The sequence below is a fragment of the Ascaphus truei genome, chromosome 7 (genome assembly GCF_040206685.1).
Source record: "Ascaphus truei isolate aAscTru1 chromosome 7, aAscTru1.hap1, whole genome shotgun sequence".
NCBI lineage: Eukaryota > Metazoa > Chordata > Amphibia > Anura > Ascaphidae > Ascaphus > Ascaphus truei.
In genome coordinates this window covers 24095619-24110687 of record NC_134489.1, presented here as the reverse complement: position 1 = coordinate 24110687, position 15069 = coordinate 24095619, and positions in this window count along the sequence as shown.

Here is a 15069-nt window from a genome sequence, read left to right as displayed (position 1 = left end):
GTATGTGTGTCAGTGTGTGTGTATGTGTGTGTGTGTGTATATATGTGTGTCAGTCAGTGTGTGTGTGTCAGTCAGTGTGTGTGTGTGTCAGTGTGTGTGTGTGTGTATGTATATGTGTGTCAGTCAGTGTGTGTGTGTGTGTGTGTGTGTGTGTGTGTGTGTGTGTGTGTGTGTGTGTGTGTGTGTGTGTCAGTCAATGTGTGTATATGTGTCAGTCAGTGTGTGTGTATGTGTGTCAGTCAGTGTGTGTGTGTCAGTCAGTGTGTGTGTATGTGTGTCAGTCAGTGTGGGTGTATGTGTGTCAGTCAGTGTGGGTGTATGTGTGTCAGTCAGTGTGTGTATGGGAGTCAGTCAGTGTGTGTGTGTGTGTGTGTGTGTGTGTCAGTCAGTGTGGGTCAGTCAGTGTGGGTCAGTCAGTGTGTGTGTGTGTGTGTGTGTGTGTGTCAGTCAGTGTGGGTCGGTCAGTGTGGGTCAGTCAGTGTGTGTGTGTGGGGGGGGGGGGGTCAGTACTCCATTCTAGACGATCCAGGGATATCAGGATCAGTGGAGGGGAAGGGAAAAAAAAGAACCAGAGAGGGAAAAGAGGAGGAAGAAAACGCATCAAACAAACGAGCAATGCGTTAAGTAGTGTCTTTAATATCAGTACGAAAATATTGAATGAAGCAGAGGAGAAAGTTTTAGCAAAGGGTCTAAACTTTGCACCCTCTAGAGGCCCAAGTGGCTTCGATTTGTTTGTGGATGCACAGAAATACCTACGCCAATTAACTGTAAAGCATTTTTTCTTAAATAAAAATACAGTAACACAAAGAGGTCAGGGTCTAGCTATTAACACAGAAACAGAAGTGGCCCCAACTGTACCTGATAAATTTGTCCATTCATCTCTAAAAAAATAAATCACATTTCTACCCTAGCCATTGTAAAGGACAATTTTTAGAAGTCTTTAACCAATTGGTGATGGACGACTTTGAGGATTTGGTGAACAAAAAAAGTAGACAGCACAATAACCTTAAAAAGGAAGAGAGGGAAGCACTAAAAGCATTGTCAGAAGACAGAAGTGTCACTATAAAACCAGCGGATAAGGGAGGTGGGGTGGTAGTGATGGACACACATTACTACCACACAGAGGCATTACGCATCCTGAATGATCAAATCACGTAGGAGAAACTAGAGCAAGATCCGTCAAAAAAAGTTTCAGGAGGAGTTGTTGAACATCCTAATTGAAGCTAAGGATGTGGGAATTTTGGGTGAGAGAGAACACCAATATCTGCTGAAATCACAACCAGTAAAGGCGGTATTTTATTTCTTACCCAAGATCCACAAAGACCGCCTTAGACCCCCGGGGAGACCAATCATCTCTGGGATTGGGTCACTGACGCAAAACTTCTCTGAATATGTAGATCATTATCTCCAAAAGTATGCCACTAGTGCAAGATCTTACCTAAGAGACACCCTACAGGTTCTAGGGGTTTTATCTGAGGTCCAGTGGCAGAAAGATTTCCTCATGGTCACGTGTGATGTGACCTCACTTTATACCTCGATTAGGCATGAAGACGGATGTGAGGCAGTAAGGAATGCTTTAGAAGGAGATCCTTTAATCCCACTTGAGCAGAAAACATTCTTAATTGATGGAATTGAGTTTATTCTAAAACATGACCTCTTTTGGTTCGATGGCTCCATGTTCATACAAAAATGTGGGACCGCAATGGGGACTAGGTTTGCTCCCAGCTATGCAAATATTTTTATGGCACATTGGGAGGAGAAGAACATCTGGTCAGGTAACCCCTTTGGAGCAAACCTAGTCCTCTGGAAGAGATACATCGATGATGTGATCTTCATATGGCATGGGAGCAAGGAAGATTTAAACCTTTTTCTGAGCCATATTAATGAGAATCAGGTAAACCTATCTTTTACATCAGAGATCAGTCCGACAAGTATTAATTTCCTAGATTTGACTATCTACATAGAGGATTGTCAAATCAAAACAAAGACATTTTTTAAAGAGGTGGATGCGAATAACTTTATTTTACAGAACAGCTGCCACCATCCACAATGGCTAAGGAACATACCGTTTGGCCAATTACGCCGGATTAGGCGGAACTGTACGGAGGTAGGCGTGTTTAAGGAACAAGCTGTTATCCTAAAAAGCAAGTTTGAGGAAAGAGATTACGAACAGGGGGTCATAGAGAAGGCCCTAACAAAGACACTGGGACTATCAAGGGAGGAACTATTGAAACCAAAACCAAAACTTAGGGTAGATAATGACAAATTCACAGTTCCCTTTATCACACGCTACAACACTGAAGCCAACAAAATATGCGATATTTAAAAAAAGCATTGGCACATTCTACGGAAGGATGTAGTACTGAAGGACCACCTACCAGAAGCCCCACGCGTGATTTTTAGAAGGGCTAACAACATAAAGATGCAATTAGTCCCCAGTGTCTATAGGAGGGAGGTTGTGGAGCAAAACACCAACTGGTTGCCCAAACCAGTGGGCTTTTACAATTGTTTTAGTTGTAAGGCGTGTAAACACGCATCAAGAGAGAAAACAAGCTTTATTTCGACAAAAAATAAGAAATCATTTAAAACAAAGCAATTTATCAATTGCAAGTCCACTTTTGTCGTATATCTGCTGGAATGCCCGTGTGGTCTCCAGTATGTGGGCCGGACCTCGAGAAGTCTTAAGGTCCGCATACTGGAACACATAGGCAACATTAGGAGGAGAGTGGCAACTCACAGTGTACCATTGCACTTTAGTTCAGCCCATGGGGGTGACCCCAAAGGTTTGACCTATAGGGGAATAGAAATGGTGGCAGAAGATTGGAGGGGAGGAGACAGACTAAAGCGCTTACGCCAAAGGGAAACATTTTGGATTTACCAATTCAAAACCCTAACCCCCAATGGTCTGAATGTCGACTTGGACATGGCTGCGTTTGTGTGAATGTGAGTAGGAAAGCACAATTACACACATTCTCCCACGTTGACCTATGACCTTCCCTTTTGGAAACCCGCCCCCCCCCCCCTCCCTTTGCTTCCCCTGTACTGTACTTGATTTGCTTACCATAATGTAGGGGTTGCTTGGGGGAACAAGAAAACAAGATATACTGCTTTTTGACCAACTTAACCCTGTTTTTTTGATTATAGATACACGGATAACCATCTACTGTGTATAAATTGCATTGGCAACCATATCCAGGTCTATGTTCATTTATAATGAAAAGTATGAGTTTTAACATAAGCACTATAATTTTTAAACTTTTAGGTTCGATTATAGGTAAATGGATATTATTTCAATTAAACTTTTAACATAATAGCTACACATGTTAAAGATATATTGAACAGTATGGGTTTTTAACATAAATATTATTATTTTAAACTTTAATGTAGAATTATAGGTAAATTGATATTATTTTGTTTCAATTTTTAGCATAATAGTTGTATGCATTTTTCAAGTTATACTGTAATGTAATAAAGTTTGTTATGTATTCGAATTATAACCTGTGAAAGAAGAATGTACTAGAATTTTATTTAGAGAATAGACATATATATTATATATTTTAGTGATTGTTAGGATGCTTTTAAGAGTATTTTATATTTTTATTAATTTCACCTATAACCATTGTTGAATCATATTACTATATTTGATCAAGTAAGCAAGTCTCCATTCATAATGTTTTCTATAATCTATTGCAGCCACCCTGCACATAAATTAGACACCACAAACTACAAGAGGGTATATCCCTTTAATGAAGGTAACAATTAAGTGACCATGTTTAACCAATATTTATGATTGTGGGTCTATATAAGTTAAGAAGACCCCCACCATTATACATTTTGAGCCTGAGGAAGCCGTCCTGAACGGCGAAACGCGTTGCTCTAATTCGCCACATCTTTCTGACATTGGAGGCCTCCGTAGCCAGTGGAAGCAGACTGCAGTCACAGCCGCGTCAGAAGCTCCCATCACTTCTGAACCTGGACGTGGAAGACAGCGCAGCTGGAAGGCGACCTGCTACCACGCCGACAGGAGTGCCACGGGGTTTTTTAACATCATTTTGTGAGTGTTTTTTTCTATTTATATGTTTAATAAACTTCTATCTTGACCAAAGATTGTCACTGACCCCCTGCTATCATTTCACCCCACACATCCCCGTTTCCTGAACCGGGGAGGGGGGGAGGATTGGAACGTGTGAGGGAAGGGGAACCCCCATCCAACACTCTGCCCGCCAGCAGCTGAACACACGGTGCCACGGGAATTACCACGGACGGGTCCACTAGAGGCACCTCATAGTAATCTCTCAAGGGATTGAGCTTACACATGCCGTGTAAGTAATTTATGATTACTAATATTTTAACCCCCCCCCCCCCTCCATTCCCATCCGAACTTAACCAGCCGCTTGGGCTAAGAAGAAGCTGTCAGAAGCAAGATACCTTTATACATATGTGCTCACACCGGGCCGTGTGAGTATTTGACTACAAACAATTGTCAATTCATCACCACACATTTATTAAACAGCTAGATACTCCATTAAGTCATCTCAGTACTGGTAATATAGGTCAATCTCTTCTAATCCTTTGCTCCCCCTTTTTTCTCTTCGGGTCAGTCAGTGTGTCAGTTAGTGTATGTATGTGAGTCAGTGTGTGTGGCGGGGGGGTGTTGGGGGGGGGGGGGGGAGTGTGTGGGGTGTGTGTGTGGGGTGTGTGTGTGTGGGGGCATGGGTGGGTCAGTCAGTGTGTGTGGGGGCATGGGTGGGTCAGTCAGTGTGTGTGGGGGCATGGGTGGGTCAGTCAGTGTGTGTGGGGGCGTGGGTGGGTCAGTCAGTGTGTGTGGGGGCGTGGGTGGGTCAGTCAGTGTGTGTGGGGGTGTAGGTGGGTCAGTCAGTGTGTGTGGGGGCGTGGGTGGGTCAGTCAGTGTGTGTGGGGGCGTGGGTGGGTCAGTCAGTGTGTGTGGGGGCATGGGTGGGTCAGTCAGTGTGTGTGGGGGCGTGGGTGGGTCAGTCAGTGTGTGTGGGGGCATGGGTGGGTCAGTCAGTGTGTGTGGGGGTGTGGGTGGATCAGTCAGTGTGTGTGGGGGCGTGGGTGGGTCAGTCAGTGTGTGTGGGGGCGTGGGTGGGTCAGTCAGTGTGTGTGGGGGTGTGGGTGGATCAGTCAGTGTGTGTGGGGGCGTGGGTGGGTCAGTCAGTGTGTGTGGGGGTGTGGGTGGGTCAGTCAGTGTGTGTGGGGGCGTGGGTGGGTCAGTCAGTGTGTGTGGGGGCGTGGGTGGGTCAGTCAGTGTGTGTGGGGGCATGGGTGGGTCAGTCAGTGTGTGTGGGGGTGTGGGTGGGTCAGTCAGTGTGTGTGGGGGCGTGGGTGGGTCAGTCAGTGTGTGTGGGGGTGTGGGTGGGTCAGTCAGTGTGTGTGGGGGCGTGGGTGGGTCAGTCAGTGTGTGTGGGGGTGTGGGTGGGTCAGTCAGTGTGTGTGGGGGCGTGGGTGGGTCAGTCAGTGTGTGTGGGGGCATGGGTGGGTCAGTCAGTGTGTGTGGGGGCGTGGGTGGGTCAGTCAGTGTGTGTGGGGGCGTGGGTGGGTCAGTCAGTGTGTGTGGGGGCGTGGGTGGGTCAGTCAGTGTGTGTGGGGGTGTGGGTGGGTCAGTCAGTGTGTATGTGTCCAGCTGCAGCCAGTGGCGGGGTCCAGGGGGCCCGCGAATGCCCGCGTCAGTGGAGGGTTGAATGGTGCCGCTGCCAATGGGCGTTAGGAGCGTGTGGGTGGAACGACGCCGCTGCCAGCCACTTCTGCACATGTGTGGCGTCCGTCTGCGGCGCCATCACAACTGCGCATGCGCGGTATGGCAGCGGTCGTGGAACAGTTAGGCGGGCCGTTAGGAGCGGCGGCGGCTATTGCCGCCGCATATGTCAGCAGCCGGGTGGGGGTGGGGGGTGTATGTGGGGGTGTGTGTGGGGGTGTGTGTGGGGGTGCGGCGGCGATTAGGAGCGGCGCCGGCGGCTATCGCCACCGCCACCGCTGTATGTGACAGGGGACCTGTGAGCGGAGTGGCGTCCATTACGTGACGTCACTTCCGTTTCACATTTCGCCCCCATCTATCCAGTTTTGTTCTACCAGGACTAGGTGCCACGAAAGAAGTTTCACTTCAAAAATGCAGGACCCCAGGTCACTTCCTGGGTCCGCGCTCCGCTCTCACTAGAGCACCATGCGGTTACGTTGCCAGAGGCAGCCGAACTACACCAGTGTGCACCGCGGGCCGTCTGAGTCTCGCGAGAGCTGCTGCCTCACCAGAGCAGCGCTGCCACCGACTCACTGCGAGCGGGGGAAGAATCGCAGTGTCCCGCCGGGTGATCTCACCACGTCCTGCACTGGGACACGGACACAGCCCAATTCCCGCTACACGTTTCGCGTTTTTTCACGCTTCGTCAGGAGCAGTTTCATTGCATGCTGGGAACTGTTCCCTTTGTATGGACAGAAATCTTCCTATTGGCCCAAACATTAAAACTGATAATACAGCCATTGGACAATTACTCCCATTAACACATATAACATTAAATAACAACACTAACACATCTACAAAGAACATATTGCACATTATAAACACATTAAAGCAATAAAATGAAAAAAAAAAGCTAGGTACCCAGGAAAAGTGATAAGGAAATAAATTCCTATGAGAAACAGTATTTCCTATTATTAAATCTATCAATCATATCTGTACCTAGCCTACACCATACATATTCTACCCTATTTTAAATATTTGAAAACCCCGTAAAAGTTAAAAACCATAATTAAAAAAAAAAAAAAACTTTGTATATTCAAGATCTTAACCTAAAGATGCCAGACAGAGACCCAAATGAGAGAGAACAGTTGATATTCCCACGATCCCTCCCCCCCTCTCATTTTATTCCAAAACGGGTGGAGCCCCAGTTGTTCATTCAGTCCCGAGGGGTCCTACTAGGTAACGTGTATATCCCAAACTGTTCTTGCCGGAGAAGTTTTAAATCTCTGTCTCCCTTCCTAATATCTCTCTTAGCCAATTCTAATCCTCTAACATGCAAACCTGCCACTGACCCACCATGATGGTCAAGGAAGTGCGGAGCCAAATTGTGGACCTTTTTCTATTTCTCGACAGAGTTTATCTCCTTTTTGAACAGCAACGATCAGAATGTCGTCCTCAGTAGTGAGATCGGTACCAAACGGATTCATTTTCTTGATCTCCGTTTGGAAGCAGTGGATCACCGCATTGTAACCAAAACTCATTTTAAACAGGTAAATGTGAATTCCTACCTTGATTACACAAGTATTCATTCTCTGCAATGGCTCAATAACACACCGTATGGACAATGCCCGAGGATATGAAGGGATTGTTCGGAGCCGTTGGACTGTGAGGAACAAACACAGGTCCTTCAACAGAGATTTCTGGATAAGGGTTACAATGCGGAGGTAATACATAACTCAATGGGGAACAGCAGTTTAAGGCCTGGGAACACATTGTTCATTCCAAAGGATAAAAAGAGAAACTCAGATTTGAATAAAACCCCAATGTTTGTTACAGATTACTGCAAACAGGAAACCAATATAAGGATAACTCTCTCTAAACATTGGGAGGTTCTCCTAATGGACCCGATTCTACGACATACCCTACTGCTGCGGCCGAGTTTATTCGAGCATTTGCCCGTTCTCGGCCGCAGCAGTAACCTGGCGCGCGCCGGAGGGTGCCGGGCGCGCGCCGAAGCAGCGGAGGAGCGCCCTCCGATCGGGGCGCGCTCCCTCCCGCTGCCGGGTCCGCCGGGTCCCCCGGAATCCCCTGCCGCCGTCCCCCACATCGCGGGACACCAGGGCTCCCTTGGGGAGCCCTGGACGCGCGTGCAGGGGGCGCAGGCACCCGATGACGCGTGACCGCGCATCGGTGATGCGCGGCACGCTGAGGGAGTGCGGCTAGCATGCCGGGGCATCCCCCGGCTTGCGGTGCTAGCCGTGCTGCAATAAAGTGTGTCGGTAGTGTACCACCTAAACCCAAGGCAGTCTTCAGAAAGGCTAGGAACCTGAAACGTATACTAGCACCCAGTGCCCTCAAACCACCCAATAATAATTCCCCAGGGAAGCCAATTGGGAATTATCGGTGTGGGAAACGCATCGGGTGTAAATACATGACGCAAGAGAAAATCTTTAAAGATCGCAGAAAGGGGAAAGAATACAAGATTGGTGAATGTATAACCTCAACAAAACAAGAAAAAACACAAAAGCGCACCAAGATGAGAGATAGATATTGTATTAGCAACAAATAATACAATTAGTAACTTACATATAAAATTTCTTTAATAATCCCCGATCTGGTGTCTATCACAGGAGTAGGGCATCACATAGGAAGTATGAAGGGTAATCTCAGTTCTGAGAGATCAGACCTGCGCGCTGGGGCTGTCTCTGTTCACTCTCCTGTCCTCCACGTGTGGTAGCGTGGTGCAGAGTGTAGCACACATGTGCAGGAACCGGGGCCTTCAATACGAGCCAGAGCGTGGACTGAACTTTTCATTACTGAATGTATAACCTGTTCTACCAATTTTGTAGTCTGTGTCATTGACTGTCCCTGCAAGAAATATTATGTCGGGAAAACCATTAGACCGTTAAAGGTACGAATTGGGGAGCATGTCAATGGGATTAAGAATGCAAGACGCCTTGTCGAGAAAGGGGAAAAAAAGGTCCACTATTTGGCTCCGCACTTCCTTGACCATCATGGTGGGTCAGTGGCAGGTTTGCATGTTAGGGGATTAGAATTGGCTAAGAGAGATATTAGGAAGGGAGACGGGGATTTAAAACTTCTCCAGCGAGAACAGTTTGGGATATACACGTTACCTAGTAGGACCCCTCGGGACTGAATGAACAACTGGAGCTGCACCCCCTTTTTAAAATAAAATAGTTTTTTTTTTCATGAGAATATCAACTGTTCTCTCTCCTTTGGGTCTCGGTTGCTTTTTTTTTTTTAATGTTTTTTAACTTAAGGGGTTTTCAAATATTTAAAATAGGGTAGAATTTCTATGGTGTAGGCTAGGTACAGATATGATTGATAGAATTAATAATAGGAAGTATTGTTTCTAATAGGAATTTATTCCTCGTCACTTTTCCTGGGTACATAGCTATTTTTTTTTTTTTTTAAGCTTTTTTCATTTTATTGTTTTAATGTGTTTATAATGTGCAATATGTTCTTTGTAGATGTGTTAGTGTTGTCAATTAATGTTACATAGTAGATGAGGTTGAAAAAAGACGTAGGTCCATCAAGTTCAACCTATGCTAAATTTAGACAACAGATACTTTATCCTATATCTATACTTACTTATTGATCCAGAGGAAGGCAAACAAAAAACCCCATTAAGGGGAAAAATTAATTCCTTCCTATCCCTGGATCAACATCCTTCCCATGTATACTTATTTGGAATATCCCTGTATACCTTTCCCATCTAAAAAGATGTCCAACCTTTTTTTGAACAAATCTATTGTATCTGCCATCACAGTCTCCATGGGTAATGAATTCCACATGTTAACTGCCCTTACTGTAAAGAACCCTTTCCTTTGTTGCTGGTGAAATTTCCTTTCCTCCAACCTTAAGGGATGGCCCGAGTCCTTTGTACTGCCCGTGGGATGAATAGTTCTTTTGAAAGCTCCTTGTATTGTCCCTTAATATATTTGTATATAGTTATCATATCCCCTCTTAGACGCCTCTTTTCTAATGTAAATAAATCTAATTTAGCTAGCCTTTCCTCATAAGTTACAATGTCCATCCCCTTTATTAATTTGGTGGCTCTTCTCTGCACTCTCTCTAGTTCCATAATGTCTTTTCTTAGGATTGGTGCCCAAAATTGTACTCCATATTCAAGGTGTGGTCTTACTAATGCTTTGTAAAGGGGCATAATTATGTTTACTTCCCTTCCATCCATTGCCCGTTTGATGCAAGATAAGATCTTGTTTGCCTTTGCAGCTATTGCATGACATTGGGCACTATTGCAAAGCCTGCTGTCTACAAGCACTCCTAAATCCTTCTCCATCAAGGATTCCCCCAATATATCTCCATTTAATTTGTAAGTCGCCTTTTTATTCTTGTATCCCAAATGCATAACCTTACATTTATCTGTATTAAACCTCATCTGCCATTTACCTGCCCACGTTTCCAGTCTCTCCAAGTCCTTCTGAAGAGAAATTACATCCTGCTCTGATTCTATTACCTTACACAATTTAGTATCATCAGCAAAGATGGAGACTTTGCTCTCGATCCCAACCTCAAGGTCATTAATAAACAAGTTTAAAAGCTGGGGTCCCAGTACCGATCCCTGAGGTACTCCACTCACGACTTTAGCCCAACCTGAAAAAGTTCCATTTATGACAACCCTCTGTTGTCTGTCCTTTAACCAGTTTTCAATCCAGGTGCATATATTATTACTGAGTCCAATTTTCTTTATTTTGTTCACCAACCTCGTGTGAAACCGTATCAAAAGCCTTTGCAGCATCTAAGTGTTATATGTGTTAATGGGAGTAATTGTCCAATGGCTGTATTATCAGTCTTAATGTTTGGGCCAATAGGAAGATTTCTGTCCATACAAAGGGAACAGTTCCCAGCATGCAAAGAAACACCTGATGAAGTGTGAAAAAACGCGAAACGCGTAGCGGGAATTGGGCTGTGTCCGTGTCCCAGTGCAGGACGAGGTGAGATCACCCGGCGGGACACTGCGATTCTTCCCCCGCTCGCAGTGAGTCTGTGGCAGCGCTGCTCTGGCGAGGCAGCAGCTCTCGCGAAACTTGACGACCCGCGGGGCACACTGGGACTACTGGGTAGTTCTGCAGCCTCTGGCAACGTAACCACGTGGTGCCCTAGTGAGAGCGGAGCGCGCAGAACAGACCCAGGAAGTGACCCGGGGTCCTGCATTTTATCAGCAAGCCTGTGATGCGGGGAGGGATGCCGGCGACGCATCATTTCATATTACGTGTTATAAAGGAGTTTTAATCAGGCAAAGTTCTCTCTCGGCGCTCCTCTTTCTGTATGTTTATGTGTGTTTTTCCCTGGTGGATCACGGGAGAGGATTGGAGCAGAGGGAAAAACTGTGACCAGCAAGATCCAGGGATCTCTTTACCAGCGCGTAACCTGACACAATCTAATGTATTTATTCCCTTCCTGCGATATGGGGTCCAGAACCAAACACAGGATTCCACGTGGGGTCTTAGCCGTGGTTTATAAAGTGGAGCGCGCATCGCGCGTCTAATTTAAAGCACCTGAAATAACACGTCCCAGGGGTCTTTCCTCTATAGAAGGGGTGCACACACTGGGGGGCGCAGCAATTATAGAGGCCCCGCACTCTCCCCCCAGGCATTTAAATGAAATGCTTGGGGACTGTGCAAGGCCCCTATAACACACTTACGTTACACCGATGTACCTGGCGTCAAATGACGCCATGGGGTCATGTGATGTCACGTTACCATGGCAACGTGGCGTCATTTGACGCCGGGTCAAGCAGGGGGGGGGGGGACGAACCACAGAGGAGAGCAGGCAGGGGTGCGCACGGGGAAAAGTTTGCGCACCCCTACTCTACAGTGCTGTGGATGTTTGACACTCCTGTCCATAACTTTGCACTTCTTGACATAAAATTGCAACTCTTGCTCATTCCTTTACTCTACCTAAATCATCACCCCCCCCCCGCCACATCCGCACAAAGGTACATTTCCTTCAAGACCACTGGTAGCGTCACTAATAATGATATTAAAGAGCATCATCTCTGTGTAGGTCCTCGCGGTACTGCATTAGGCAATTAAATGCCGGGGATCACGTGAGGCCTCGGTAACTGAACTTACCGTGGTTCAGATGGCTTCAGAGGATTCGTTGACATGGCATCTGACGTCGCATGACCCCGCGTTAATACTCGTTGCCCATGCAACACGTCACATGACCCTGCTGACTGACGCCGACAGGCAAGTGAGGGGGGCGCGAACACCGGGGGAGTGTATGCAGGGGGGCGCTGCATCAGAAGTTTGCGCACCCCTTCTTACAGATACTGCTCCGCCCTGATCCATTACCGAAGTGAATATACATTGCTCTGCCCGGTGACATGTCCATTGGTCGGCGGTGTGTCCAAGGGATGAAAAGGTTAAAATAACATACTGCACATGCAGAGTTAAAGTGTTAATTCACAGATAGGGACATACAGGAGATATTAACTGCAGCCGTAAAGAGTTTGCAACCTCTGGGTGCAGACGTGGGGGGGGGGAGGGGGGGTGGAATTAGGGATCTGCAGAGATGGGGGCTGCAGTAAGTCTGAAATGCGCTACAGAGGAAAGCACCGAATTGTCATTATAATGTGCAGAAGTGGCTCTTTGGTTTGAGAGATGAGCGGACACATGACATTCTGAGTGACAGATGTCAGTAGGATGAGACAGACCCATCCACCACACATCACTACATTAGAAACTCAGGAGTATTACCCGTGACTATATAATACATATGGTCGTGTATTATATTGCAATATTGAATATAAATATACATAATGTATCTTCTCCCTTCTTGAAAGTGGCAGGAAGATGGCAGAGTAAGAGCTGGAGTCAGAATATAGAGGCTATGGAGAGTCCTTAACCATTTGGATTTGTGCTGTGGATCTATCTGGTGACCTTTCTTTCTCCCACACTCCTTGCCCTGATGGCAGGGGTGGAGGTGTGGGACTCCTCTCTCTGCCGTTACCGAACCCTTCCTATTCCTCCCTCTCGTTTTTCCCTCTTTTGAGGCTCACACTGTCCAGATCTACTCTCCTCTCCCTGACCATGTGGCGGTCATCTATCGTCCGCCTACCTCTACTCACCCCCCTTCTATCTTTCTCTGTCACTTTGAATCCTGGCTCTCTTTCTTCCTCTCCTCAGACTCCCCTGTTCTTCTCCTTGGGGACTTCAATTGCCACATTGATGACCCCTCTCTCCCTTGGGCTTCCCGCTTTCTCTAACCTCTTCTTTTGGCCTTCAACAGTGAACTGCAGCCAGCACCCACAAGGATGGCCACTACCTAGACCTGGTTTTCACTAAAAACTTTTCTCTCTGATTTCTCCATTTCCACTTTTCCTCTCTGACCATCACCTCATCTCATTCTCTCTATCTCGCTTCTCCCCTTCCCCACATCCATCTACCCCTCGGTTCTGCAGAAACCTGCGCTCTATTAACCTACCAGCCTTTGAGTCCACTTTACGCTCCACCCTCTCCTCTTTCAGCTCTGCTACAGACCCTGACAACCTGGTCAGAAAATACAACTCTGCCTTATCCTCCTCTCTTGATCTACATGCCCCGCTTTCTCTCTGCCGTCCTAGCCCTTCTAACACCAGACCCTGGCCAAATTCCCACACGTGCATGCTGCGTTCCTCCACTCGTTCCTCTGAACGCCTCTGGAGGAAATCTCATACTCTCGCAGACTTCCTTCACTACAAATTTATGCTGTCCTGTTTCAACTCTGCCCTCTCTCAAGCTAAACAAACACTTTTCTTCACTAATCAACACGCACAAGTCTAACCCACGCCGACTCTTCTCTGTCTGACGCTCTACTCAAACCACCCTCAGCTGCTTCTTCCTCCATCTCACCCCAGGACTTTGCGGAATATTTTAAGGAAAAGGGTGGAATCCATACGTCAGAACATCCCCTCTGTTTCATCCTCCCATCCTAAACCGCTTCCTAACTCTCCTCCTGCCTTCCTTGACTCTTTCCGCTGTCTCAGAGGAGGATGCGTCACTGTTGATCTCCTCTTCTCCCTCTACCATTTGCCCTCTTGACACCATTCCCTCCAATCTCCTAAAACCTCTTGCTCCTACTATAATCCCTACGCTCACACACATTTTTAACTCCTCCCTCTGCTCTGGAACCTTTCCCTCCTCCTTCAAGCACGCAACAGTCATACCATTACTCAAAAACAGCAAGCTTGACCCTACCTGTCTTTCTAACTATCGACCTGTCTCCCTCCTGCCTTTTGCCTCTAAACTCCTTGAACGTCTTGTATTCTCTCCCTTGCTCCATTTTCTCAACACCTATTCTCTCCTAGACCCTCTACAATCTGGCTTCCGCACTGCTCACTCCACGGAAACAGCCCTCACTAAAATAACTGACAACTTCCCTGCTGCCAAAGACAGAGGTCATTACACTCTGCTCATATTACTCGACCTCTCTGCAGCATTTGACACAGTGGACCACCCGCTTCTCCTTCTCCATACTCTTGGTATTCGGAACAAAGCTCTATCCTGGATCTCATCCTACCTCTCCCATCGTACTTTGTGTCTCTTCTGCTAACACCTCCTCCTCTATCTCTCTGTGGGGGTACCCCAGGGCTCTGTCCTGGGACCTCTTCTCTTTTCTCTGTACACACACTCTCTAGGTGACCTAATAACATCTCTTGGTTTAAATATCACCTCTATGCCGACGACACAAAAATATACTTTTCAACACCCGACCTTACACCTGCTCTACAAACCAAAGTTTCTGAATGTCTCTCTGCGATATCATCCTGGATGGCCCTCCGCCGACTTAAACTTAACATGGCTAAAACAGAGCTCCTCATACTTCCTCCCAAACCTGGCCCTACTACCTCCTTCCACATTACTGTTGGAAGTACGATCATTCACCCAGTAGCCCAAGCACGCTGCCTAGGGGTCACACTCCTCGACTCCTCTCTTACATTCGCCCCTCACATTCAAAACGTTTCTAAAACCTGTCGCTTTTTCCTCCGCAATATCACTAAGATACGCCCTTTCCTCTGTTGCTCGACTGCTAAAACTCTGACTCAGGCCCCATTCTCTCCCGTCTTGATTACTGTAACCTCCTGCTGTCCGGCCTTCTTGCCTCTCACCTGTCTCGCCTACAATCTATCCTAAACGCTGCTGCCAGAATCACTCTACTCTTTCCTAGATCTGTCTCAGCATCTCCCCTCATGAAATCCCTCTCCTGGCTCCCTATCAAATCCCGCATCTCACCCTCAATTGTTCTCCTCACTTTTAAAGCTTTACACACTTCTGCCCCTCCTTACATCTCAGCCCTAATTTCTCGCTATGCACCATCCCGACCCTTGCGCTCTTCTCAAGGATGTCTTC